Consider the following 12,244-nt stretch of genomic DNA (forward strand, 5'->3'; position numbering starts at 1 on the left):
CAGCGAGCGCCGGGTGACGGGCAGAGCGTGCAGCGCAAAAAAGGCAAAACAACAACGACGTCGTCGTCGGCAGCGGCAGCGACGACAAAATCAACGAGAAAATAATAATTGTTACACCTGCTTCGGAAATGCGCGCAAGGGGTGGAAACGTAGCGCCCAACACACGACCAACGGCGGCATCGACGACGACGACGACGCCGGCGACGAAGCAGCGTTCGCTGTCAGGTGAGCGTCGACGCTTTTGCCACCCCCAAAAAAAAAGCGAGTGTCGCAGCTGTCGTGATTAAATGCCGAAGCACGGAAAACCGAACCGCTTTTCCGATGAAGCCTAACGAACGAGCCGATGCTGCCGCCTGCCGTCGCATCGCGGGCTGTTCGTGTGCGAGAGTCCGAACGTACGCAGCGCGCATGCCCCAAGGTGCAAATACAACGTAGGTGTGAATGAGGCAGAGTGCGAGTTGTGGGTGGCCGATACGACTGGGGAAAACGAATTGTTCAGGGGTTGTTTCCGTCGTTTTTTTAGGGGAAGCTTCTGAGGGGAAGGGACAAACTGCTAACGTTGCCACTGTTGATGGAAAAGCTTTTCGGGGAAAGCTTTTGCTAGAACATTTGGTAATAAACGAGCAACAGTTAAGAGTCAATTGACTTGTTGGTAATAAAGGTCACACGTCGACTTAATAATAGTGTAATTAGCACATTTAACTTACCACGTTCGATTGGTAAAGAAAAAATTAAGAAAGGCAGTCATCTTTACATTTGATAAGCACACACGCAAAAGCGGAATATAGTTGAAATACTGATTTATAAAAAGATTCGTTGATTTTATGGGATTCTCTTACAGCTAAGATTTTAAGGTAGAAAAAATGTTTTAAAATGTTTTACAAATCGATTCAATGCGATTCAAAATGTTAATAAAAACATTTGGATCAGCAACTGTTTTGTTGGTTTATGGTTGTTGCCCAGCGATAAAAAACCTTTTGGTCACTAAACATTTATGATAGGCGAAACACATTTAAGAGTTCAATGAAGAAGTTTCGCTTATAAACAAATTTAAAATATTTTAAAAGTTAAACAAAGTAAATACAGCAGGACATATTTCAAGATACTGATATTACTTGATAATTTAAGTTGAGAAACAAAAAACATGTATTTCTACTAAAGTCGAGTATAAATGTTGCCAGGATCTAAATTTATTTCGAAATTTACGGAAGTGTGTATTTTCCAATGATAACCTTTTATCGTATTTTTGATATTCAAGTACATAATACAAGTATTTTTGCTCTACTTATTTTGATATCTTAGATTTATAATTCTATTCCAGTCACACATATAAGCACTTAGAGCATTAAGTGCAATGACTTTTATCCTAATAATAATGTAAAACATTCTGATATGTATTTATAATTGGTGAATTTGATTTAACTAAAATAAAAATATACATGCACACACAAGCAAATATTGCAGCAGGGGAATATTAAGCTGTTAACGTAAGAATTAGTTGTAGGACCAAACCCGGAGTTTGTCTATAACAATTGGACTGTTAGCTTTTATTTGCAAAAACAAAAAAAGCCGTTGAATGCAGGTCTCATGAAGTGCACTTGTAAAAGTAAATCCTTTAATCCACACACAGTGCATAGAATGCAAATATTGTCGTCGATAACCAGCCAAAATCCTACAGATTTGACCGTATGATGCAGCACCGATAGAAATAAATTTCATTTATCGACACACTTTTCGGGTGCGATTCGCACTGGATACTGCTTCATTTTTTTTTTACAACTTTTAGGCTATTGCCCATGAGGAGCTAAGGGCCATTTTAGCTCTGTCAGCTGGGTATCCTCTTTCCCTGCCACGCCCCTCTCTCTAAAAGCATAAAGCCGATGCTGTGCATAAAAATTGCTTTGTTATTGTTGCAGGCGGCAACGTTGGCGGCGGCGTCATCGATGATGCCGCATTGAGTTGAGCTGTTGTAGTTGTAAACGGTTTATGGGATTTACGGGCAATTTGTTGCCAACTTTCATTGTTGTTACTGTTATCGTCGTCATCGTTGTTGTTGTTGTTGCGCCAAAAGGCATATAAAACAATATGCGCCCGGTCTAAGCTGGGCTCGTTAAATGATTTGCGTTTGTTTTTACTCACGCTCTTTATGCCGCATTAGCCTCGGCTCTTACTGCTCGCTGCTGCTCTTGTTGGTAGTTCAAAAAAATGTAAAATGGGGCTTACCTGCAACAGGCATAAAAAAAGAGTACAGGCCAGAGAGAAAGAGAGAGGGAGCGAGAGCCCAATGAGAGTAAATAAATTATTTACTTTCGTTTTATGCACAAATATTGATTAAGCTGTAAAATCGTTATACAACATTTTAGTGCCGACGCATCAAATTGTTCAATTGGTTGTGCGAATTTAGTCGCGTCACCCTCCACTCGTCATCCACCCATTTTTTGGCAGCAGTGTTGCAGCAACAAGTTGTGTGGGGCACAAAAAGTACAGCACTACACAAAAATACAAACAGAGAGCGCATAGAATGTGGTCTACCAGCCGCATTCAACATTCATGTCGCCACTAGACAAAGCGGGGGACCCCCCCATACAGATGTATATGTATATATGCACATATATCTGTATAATTTTTGCAAGTCGAGCGCAACAGCTGCCAGGGTAGCCAAAGGGGGCGGCGAGCAGCCAGAAGCAGACTAAGAGTCAGAGGCAGAGGCAGATGCAGTCAGTTGAACGGCTGGGCTGTGGCATGCAACAGGCAATGAATCTCAATCTCGGTAACGTTGTCGCTAGCTAGCTAGCTGGCTGACTTGCTGCTTGCAACGCAAGAACAACGAGAAGGAGCAACTCATGCCGTTGACTTTGGTAATTCAATGGCAACAACTCGCGGCCAAGGCAGCCGCTGCAACAGCACCGGACCCCGAGCCGCAGACGACATTCAACTTCAGCTTGAATGTTTTGGAGAGAAATATGCGGTAACAACATTTACTAGCCAGCCAGCCAGCCAGCCCTGTCTTGGCGACTCCCGACAGCGGGCAAGCGACGCAAAACCAACCAAGCAGCCAAGCAACAACAGCAACAACTTAACGCACGAAATAGTCAACTTGCCACATTTTAATTCAGTCGAATATTTCTTTTGCTGCCGCTGTTGCTGCATCGCTTCGCCAGTTTTTTCTCAGTGCCGCTCTTCGTTCTTATTGCAAATGGCATAAACGGAGAAATTGCATGCAACTCACACAGACACTGAAACTCACACACGCACGCAGACACACACACACACACACACACACACACACACACACACACAGAGTGACTGTGACTTGGCCTGCACTTGGCTCTGACCAAGGCTTGGAATGTCTTCTTCTCTTCTATTACTTTGTCTTGCGTTTAACTTGGCCGCTTGTTGCAGTTGCAGTTGCTGTTGCCGCACCACATTCCTCGAGTCTCTGCTTGCAACAACAGTGCCATGTGCAATGTGCAATGTGCGCTGGCAATAGAATTATAGTCACTATAGTTGCTGTCTCTTGGTTTATTTTAAGCTGAATTTATTACCACAAACGTTGTGCATTGTGCGAATGCGAAGAAGAAAAAACCTAGCCAAGAGCTGTGGATGCAAGTCGCTGACAAATGCAAATGAAATTGGCAAAGCGCTTGGTATTTTAGAAGTCATTCCCGGAACAATGTTTTCTGCAGGAAAATTAAATATTATAAAATTGTAATAATTGCAAAAAGAAAAAAATGCAGAAAGAAAGTAGAACACGGTCAAAAAAATCTTCGAGGATCGAATCGGTTCAGTCTCAAAGAGATTGACATCTGGCAAAAACATTTACTGAGAGTTTCAATATCTTACAAGCTTAAATTCGGGCATCTAAGTTTCTATCTACTTAACATAATAATTGTTTAAGATAAATTTATGGTATATGTACAAAAAATTATGCTTATAGAAGAATTAAGTGGAACAAGTGCTGCTAGTCCAAGCTGCTCATTGGTGCATGCAACATGAAGCTGCGCAGCAAAAAACTTTGCGTGTTGCTGTAATTGCCTTCTACTGCCGCTGTTGTTGTTGTTATTATTGTGTACTTCAATTGCTTGACCATGAACTTGCAAAGCCACAACTAGTGCAGCACCACCAACACAATCATACACACACACACAAAGACCCACACATACATAGACAGACACACTGAGCACTTGTACATTCCACAGTCTGACATTTGCCATGCACTCTGCCTGGATTTCAACCTATGGTCATTGCTAGTGGCCACTTATTTGCCACTCAACGTTTGTTTACATCGTTAATTATTCGCTGCTGCAGCACCGCACCACACCTTTTATCACGGACATGGTGGTTGCAAGGGCCTAAGACATTGTCTGTCGTAACATTCCCGCGTGACAAAAGCTTGCGGCATTTGCATTATCAGCAGCTCGGTTCTTTTGGCATTTTGCAGAAGGGAACCCTTGACCCACTGATTTCTACGGGTGAAGCGGGAAGCCTTTAAAAATTGAAAGAAAAAAAAATGGCAAGCCAGCATCAGGTAAACAGCAGATCCGTCGAAACATTTCCAATAATAAAATTCCAGGCAAAAAGGGCAGTAAAATACGCGAACTGAGCCGCCTTCGCCGCCGTCGTAGCCGCAATTATACTTCCACACCGCAAATGAAACAAGTTTGGCAACTTTGCCAACGACAGGCATTTTGTGGCCATGGTAGCACAGCACAGCACAGCACAGTGTATCAGACAGGCAAAGGCATTGGGTCCAGTTCCCGAGCCAGACTCCACGCCTGCCGGTATGGGGCAATGCAACAGCGACCGCAACAGCTTCATCATCATCGTTCATGGCGGGCCAGTCGAAAGTCTGGAGCTGCAGCATTTTTGAGATTCCGGTGCGAGAACTCACTTTGCATTGATGTGTTTACTGTGGCAAATGCAAGCATTTTACAATTGCAACCGCCCAATCGAGAGCGGGTGGGCAGACGGATACCAAGCAGGACGACATCCATTAGTTGAAGCACTTTTGCTATTATCGCCAGCAAGCGCGATGCTAATGGTGCGCATAAAGCTTGTTATGATTGCCACCAGCAGTGCCGGCAGTCAGTCAGTCAACCAGTCAGGCTGTCCTGACGGCGTGTAATGAAGCATAATCTCATTGTAACCACTTACAACCAATAAGGTCAACAACAACAACAACAACAATAACAGCGGTCAAGAAAGCCCGCTAAGCGGATTGGGTCACAGCACGCAAGCAGCCGAGTTCCGTTCAGGTCAGGGCAGTTCAAGTCGAAGCAAGTCAACCAGGAGCCAGAGTCACAGGCGACAACTACTTGGCATATCCTGGCACACTCACTGACCGACTGTAAGCACCGTGGCCCGCCCACTTATCGAGTGGCTCCTTTCAAGTTTATTTACTTGCCACTTGTCCTTTTTCGAGCTTTGGCATTTGCAGTGCCACCTATTGATGTTGATGTGAATGGCAGTCGCCAGGCTTTTCATTAGCGTGATTTGCACAGGGGCATAATGTTTTATTTTGTGGCACTCGAGCTGGCGACCAACCGTCCATGCGTTGACTAAGGGACAATATGATTATATTGTCATGCTTGTCGGTCGCTTCAAAGGAAATTCGTCTAATTTGCGGTTAACAAAGAGAACATGCCGGGGATCTACTTTAGTTTAACAATCTAACTTTCAAGTGGTGCAAACATTATTGGATATGTCCTGACGCAAGACCGTCAAGTTTTAGTTCGTAATAAACGGTATAATTACCGCCAACTGATTCAATTTATGTCCATTTATATATTAAGGGGAAATGATTAATTTTTGTCAATTAGCATTTCAGATCTTTCTTGTTTATTGATGTTGCATTTCAATCATTATAAAGTATTTATATAACTTTCATTTTAGATGACATTCATGTTTATTTCGAAAAAGTTAACTTTATAAAGTCGGAAATATCAAATCTATCGCATAACACATGTTCTGGCAACTGAAAATTCCCACCAAGTATATAACTAAAGGCATAAGAAATTTCGTATGCGAATAAACGTTCCACAACAAATATAAATCTGTACGCCTGTGTGTAAATGTAAATCTATGTATGTAAATGCGTGCTTGTTTTTGTAAATATTTATGAGTGAACCGAAAAAAAGGGCTTCAGTTTTAGTTTATTTCTAGAACAAGCAATACGAAACCAGTATAAAATTAAATAGATTTAAAAATCAGCTTAGAGCAGTAGATGCTAAATAGAAATCACAACAAAAGCCCGCAGTCCGCAGCAGGCAGAGGACAGATAAGCGATTCACCAATGCAATTGTTTCAAATGCAACACTGAGATTTTCCGTCGAGGAAAATCAGGCAACTGCTCTTACAATCAGCGTCCGAAGGTTTAACAAATTTTAATTTCAATTTACTAACCAGCCAAAGAGGAGCTCCAAAAGAAGTCAAAAGTCGTTGTAGGATACAATTTTAAGGTGAACTAAGGAGACGCCAGTAAAATCCAGTTTTGTGCGATTTTTTTTTTTTTTTTTGGTAACGAGGTTGTAGGGAAGTAGAGCTGTGAAGGAGCCCAATGGCTTGAATGCTGTACAGTGCTGGCTGGCAGCCAGGCAACAAAAACTAGTACAATGGGATAGATAATAAGACGCTGCTGCTGCTGGTTGTTGCTGCTGTTGCTGGTTGATGCTGGTTGCTGGCTTTTACCTTTAGCGACCTTCGCGTAGCAGCCCGGTACGCCCAGACGCGCAGAATGCAGCATCGGTCTGCAGTTGCTGATTGGAATTATTTAGCCAGACTGTGGCAGCAACAACAGCAGCCGCAGACGCAGCAGCAGCAGCAGCAACAGCAAAAGGAACAATGCTTAAAACAACAACAAGGAACTGGCTTGCGCTGTTTAAATTGTGATTTATTGTATTTATGGCTTGCCGCTGCCATTGCCCCTGCTCAAATTGAGTTTACTACAAAAGCATTTTTTGGTTGAGGCGCTGCTGAATGCAACTAACGGCTAATGAGGCGCGTGTTAAGCTGCCAGAACTTGTAGCAAGCTACAAAAGTGAAATCTAAAAGCAGAGCAGCAGAAAATATTCTTATACGCCATTTTTCTACAACAAAGATGCGAAGGCCAAGCTCTGAGCCAGATTTTGAATGCAAGCAATGCGACAGAACGATGAAAAAAAGAGTGAGAATGCTCTAGCCGGGAGTGCCTGGACAAGGAGATATCCTGAACCCAGTACATAGCTGCCATGGTATATGCTTGCTTGAATAGTTTGGATATTTATTGTCCGATCTTTATGAAATATTTATATTTGTAGCACAAATGCGTGCAAATACAAGCTTCAAGACTGCCGCAAAAAATATGCTTTTAACAATTACACGATTTTAGAAGGAGCTACGATAAAATTTTCAAGTTTTGAAACATTTATACTTTCTGAGATCGACCCGTTGATGCATACGATCAGGCGGACATGCTAGATCGACTTTATGCCTCCTTTTGTCTGTTACATACACTTGCTAAAACCCATTATACCCAGTTTGCCCATCAAATGGGTTCAAGGTATAGGAAACAGACACGCTCAAAGCAGGCAACATCAGCAGAAACAGGCTTTAAGGCTTGCCAACACAAACGGCAACAACAACAGCAACAATTTACGATAGCAAGTTGAGAGAAGAGCGCGCCATTTAAGGGCCTCAAGGCCAAGGTTTAACCAGTGCCAGCAACTGATCGAAATCAAGCCAAAAGAGCAGAGGCATCCAGCCAAATAGCCAGCGCACTTGGCACACATACTTTGTTCAACCAGTGCATCCTAAGAGCGCGGCCAGGAAACGGCTAAATGCTACAGTCAGAGTCGCAGCCACAGTCATGCATAATAAATGCGCAACTGGTGTGCAAAGTAACCGGTTTTAGGAAACGAAGAGCGAACAAAAAAGGGAACCCCTCGCTCAAAGTGTTATACGCCTGGGGAAAGGTTAACATAAAAAGCTGTAATTCATGTTAGCCAACAGGATAGGGCGCGTGTGCGCAGGGGCAATGCTGTTGGCCAAGAGCTTTTCGTAACAGGCGACCCCAACAGCGTCTGTTGTCTAACAGTATAAGACACACACCAGCAGCAAATAGAAAAGTCCGCTGCCCATTGAGACGTACTTCCGGCGGCAAATCAGCGCACCAGACGACCAGCGAACAACTGATGCGCAGACCCAACTGGCAAATGGCCAATGACTGGCTAACTGGCTGGAGATTGCAGACCTGACGCACATCAGCATTTAAATTGTCTCGCAGGAATGCAGATTTTACAGCAACGCATGCCAATGTCTGGCCAAGAACAGTTGCCAAGTCACTAGACAAGTCAAACCACTCGCGTTGCTGCCGCTGCCACTGCCACTGCCGCTGCCGCTGATGTAGACGCGCAGAGTACGTTGACCATTTTAGCAACAACTTTTTCTTACATCGTCATGAGAAAATTACAGCACTTGACGTTGTCGCTGCCATCGTTGTCAGGGGGTTCGCTCTTGGTCAGTTCTCATGAATTGCAACTAAATTTGTAACAAAAGCAACAAACAGCAGACAAAAACGTTTAGATGTTGTCTTGTCTTGGCTAAAAGCGGCAAACAACACAAAAACAACACCACAACAAGAACAACTGGTTAGAAATGGTGGCGTCATCAACATCAGACAGCTCGGCCAGCCAGCCGATTAGGCCAAGCAAGTGTATAGTGGCTTACAAATATTAAAATACTGACACATTTACAAAAAGTCTACAAAAAATTTCATTATTTACCAGTGATATCAAATATATTAAAATTTTGCAATTAGTAAAGTGCTCAAAATACCTTAAAGTATATTGATATCTCATTAGATCATACTTAAGCTTTTTTGAAAATTGCTAAGTTCCATTGGAAATATGTAAGATGGACAACTCTTCTGTTTTAGCTTATATGCATTTCTTTCCTTGGTATCTTTTATTTTTATTATTTTTTTTTTCTTATTTTCTCTCTCTTCACATATTGTTGACTCTCTTACTTGTTTTTCCTCAAATATACTTTCACTCTTACTCACTGATCAAATGACAAAACATATGACTTATGAACTATGAAAATCGGATAGAAAGGATGCTCTTAATTAAGCAGTTAAACCAGAGCAGGTCATATACACCGACGCAATGACATCAAAATCAATTCATTAAAATCACATAGAAAGGCTGCTAAATGAACCAGAGCAAGATATGTATGTATGTACAACATTACGATTTGTGCGTTTCCTTTCTTTTTCAACTATACTAACTCTAACTCATGGCAGTAGAATCTGAAAGCTGCTCTTAGATAACCAAATTTATTAGAAACTGAAGATTTTTCCCGAATTAAAAATAGTATGGAGAATTCAATGAAAAAGAAATATTCAAGTAAATACTTCTGAAATAGCAATTTAATCTTAATTATATCTAATGTATATAATAAGTTTGAGCTAAGAAAAATAATGCAAATATTCTTGGCGTGGCAAGCAAAATTAAGGAAGATTTAAATGGAAAATACCACTGATTAAAATATTTTTAAGCTATACTTAAGCTATATATATATACATGCTATCATAATCATATCATGCAAATGACAGGCATTACTTGCCATCTCCTAAAGAAAAACTGCAACGATACATACAATACAAACAAGAGCATTGCATCAAGCTAACAGTCAACAGAAAAATAAGCTCCTTAGCTATTTCTGGTTCTTTCTGCAAGCACCCAGCATAAAAAGATCGGCAACCAAGCACAACATCCACTGCATGTCACGATCACAGACATGGTCCCAGCCAAATCCAATGCCAAAGCAACAGAACAGAGCGCTCTGTGTGCCCAGCTAGTCAAGATCCGCGCCAAGCCGAGTCGCTGGATGAGTGACTACGCTGCTGCGCTTGGCTGGCGTTTATTGACCCTAAATGAAATTGCAGCCCCCCACTTTTCAAGTGGGCTCTATTTTCACATGCTTGTATCTAAGAAACAATCGCATGCACTGTGCTGCTGTTTGGCTGGGGCGGCATTCAAATTTCAAAGTTAAACAATGCGCGTGTTGCCAATTGCCCGCCGGGCTGGCCAGGCAAAAAACAAATCAGCTAACAAATAAGCCAAGAGACGGATGATGGCGTTGCCTCCTCTGCTGCTGCTGCTGTTGCTGCATTTGCGCCGAAGCATACGTCGGCTGAATTCGACTTTGGACAAGTTCAAGCAGCAAAGTCAAATGTAAAGCCAGTAGTTTTTCTTTGCAAAATAAAGTTCGTTATACCCATGCACACAAAGTAAAGAAGAGTATCTTGGCTTTGTGCAACATACAGTTTGAAGTAACTAACCCTAAAATAAATAAGACTATTCGACTGTGGGCCTATTACTCTGTGAACAGAGTATTGCGCCCGTCGTCGATTGCAATCGACTGAAACGTTCTTATGTGTTTTTTTGTATTTTGATAGTCTGGCCCTTTAGCCCGCTGTTGTGGTAACAATAAAACCAGTTTGCAGCCATTTCTGTTGCACTTTTCCAGTTGTTGCCTGAGTATTGCAGCCACAAAACATTTAAGCAAAAGTCATCTTCTTTTGTGAGCTTTGGCTTCTTGCGGTTGATATGAAATTTATTATTGCAGCTCTTTGCTGGGCTATGTTCCATTTGACGTTTTAATTGAAATGCGTACGACAATGAGCAGCAGGATATTTATAAAAGTATTCAAATTAAATGCACACAGCATATTGTGAATATATGGAGAGAAAGAGAGAGAGGGATGCTGTTCCCACCATCATCCGAGCCCCGTTCTTGTCAGAGTCAGCATCTTTGTTATCTGTCTGCCAAGCTAATAATAAAGTTTACAAAATATGCCAAACTTTATGCTCATGAACAATAACAACAACAACAAGAAAATATTGCGGCAGCGGCCAAAAGTTTAGCATAATAAATAAACAAAAAGCCAATCATTTAGCGGCACAACAACAACAAGAAATTTATAAACAATCGCAGCAACTACAACAACATAATGAGAATAGATTTGTTATTTTAGACGAAAAATGATTTTCATGCGGCGTGACCGAAAGAAGTTTTCACTTTCTTTTTCCGCAGCATAATTTTTCATTTATCATAATTATAAACGTTGATTTATATATACTCACGGAAGTGTAGAAGACAACAAATACAATCTGGGAAGAAATTTGAAACTCACCTGCAAATAAAAGAATAAAAGAAAAATTGATTTTAAATATTCAACTATCAGCTACTACAAAGGAGCGACTACTTAAATAACGCAACCTTATCGGGTATATTCAATTGGAATTTCATTTAAATGTAAAGTTCATTTACAACGGAATGTTTATTGTTGATTCTGATAAATTTGCCACTTGCACTGGCGGCATCAATTTGCCAGGCAACACAAAAGCCAGATTGGAGGGCTAGGGAATGGGCGGATTGGATTGGCTTGGCTTGGCGCTTCAATTATTAATGCGCTTTTGTTCATTGCATACTTTCAGGCTGGCATTGAGAAATCAACGGCACGCACACACACACGCCCAGCATGCTCATACACTTTGATTTGCTCTTAGTGTGGCGCAAACAGCACAGTTCAAGCACATAGAAACTGGTGCCATGAATTACGGCCATAATAAATGAGAAATAAATTATTTATTTGATTGTAGGCGTGTATTCGAAAAGGATCCTGGGTTGCAGGTATAAAAACAAGGCTTTTCCCTAATTTATAACGTTTACATATGCTCGGATACGCTATCATGGCCAGCACTGTGGCTGTGGCAGAGCTCTATTTATAAATGTCTCTTTGGCTAGCACTCGTCTGTGCATGAGTTTCACATTTAGAATTTGAGCACCCACTCCGCACCCACACCGCTGCCACACTTACCCCCACTCCGTAGCCAAATGTCTTGGGCGTTTTAGCAAACAAATCACTTTTAATTTTCGGTGACTTTGATTTTTGCGTGCTGCCATCCCCCCAGACTGTCAGGTTGCCAGACTGCCAGTTGGGCCAATTCAGCGTCTGACTAGGCATCTTCATTATAATTTGCAGTTGTTCTCTGAGGCTAAGCCTGCAGGAGTGTGTTCCGTTTTCCTCTTTTTTTTGCCACTCTGCATTTGTCATTTATGCTTTGATTTTGGCTTTCGTTTTGTTTTCTGTTTTTCTTGACACACAAGCAAGCACACACACACGCATAGGCAGGAAAAGGAAGCCAAAGTGACTTTTGAGTGACAAATTGTTTTCAAATTTTTGGCTGCCTGCTTATTTGTGT

The 12,244-nt window shown here is 41.7% G+C and overlaps 1 protein-coding gene across 9 annotated transcripts in view; it reads right to left on the bottom strand.

Moving 5' to 3' along the window:
- The window catches only part of LOC115771628 (polypyrimidine tract-binding protein 1), a 159,793-nt gene that overhangs the window by 91,692 nt on the left and 55,857 nt on the right, over positions 1-12,244 (bottom strand). The gene's annotated exons all lie outside the window — the stretch shown is intronic.

The sequence above is a fragment of the Drosophila novamexicana genome, unplaced genomic scaffold (genome assembly GCF_003285875.2).
Source record: "Drosophila novamexicana strain 15010-1031.04,08,12 unplaced genomic scaffold, DnovRS2.1 tig00000108-arrow-pilon, whole genome shotgun sequence".
Taxonomy (NCBI): domain Eukaryota; kingdom Metazoa; phylum Arthropoda; class Insecta; order Diptera; family Drosophilidae; genus Drosophila; species Drosophila novamexicana.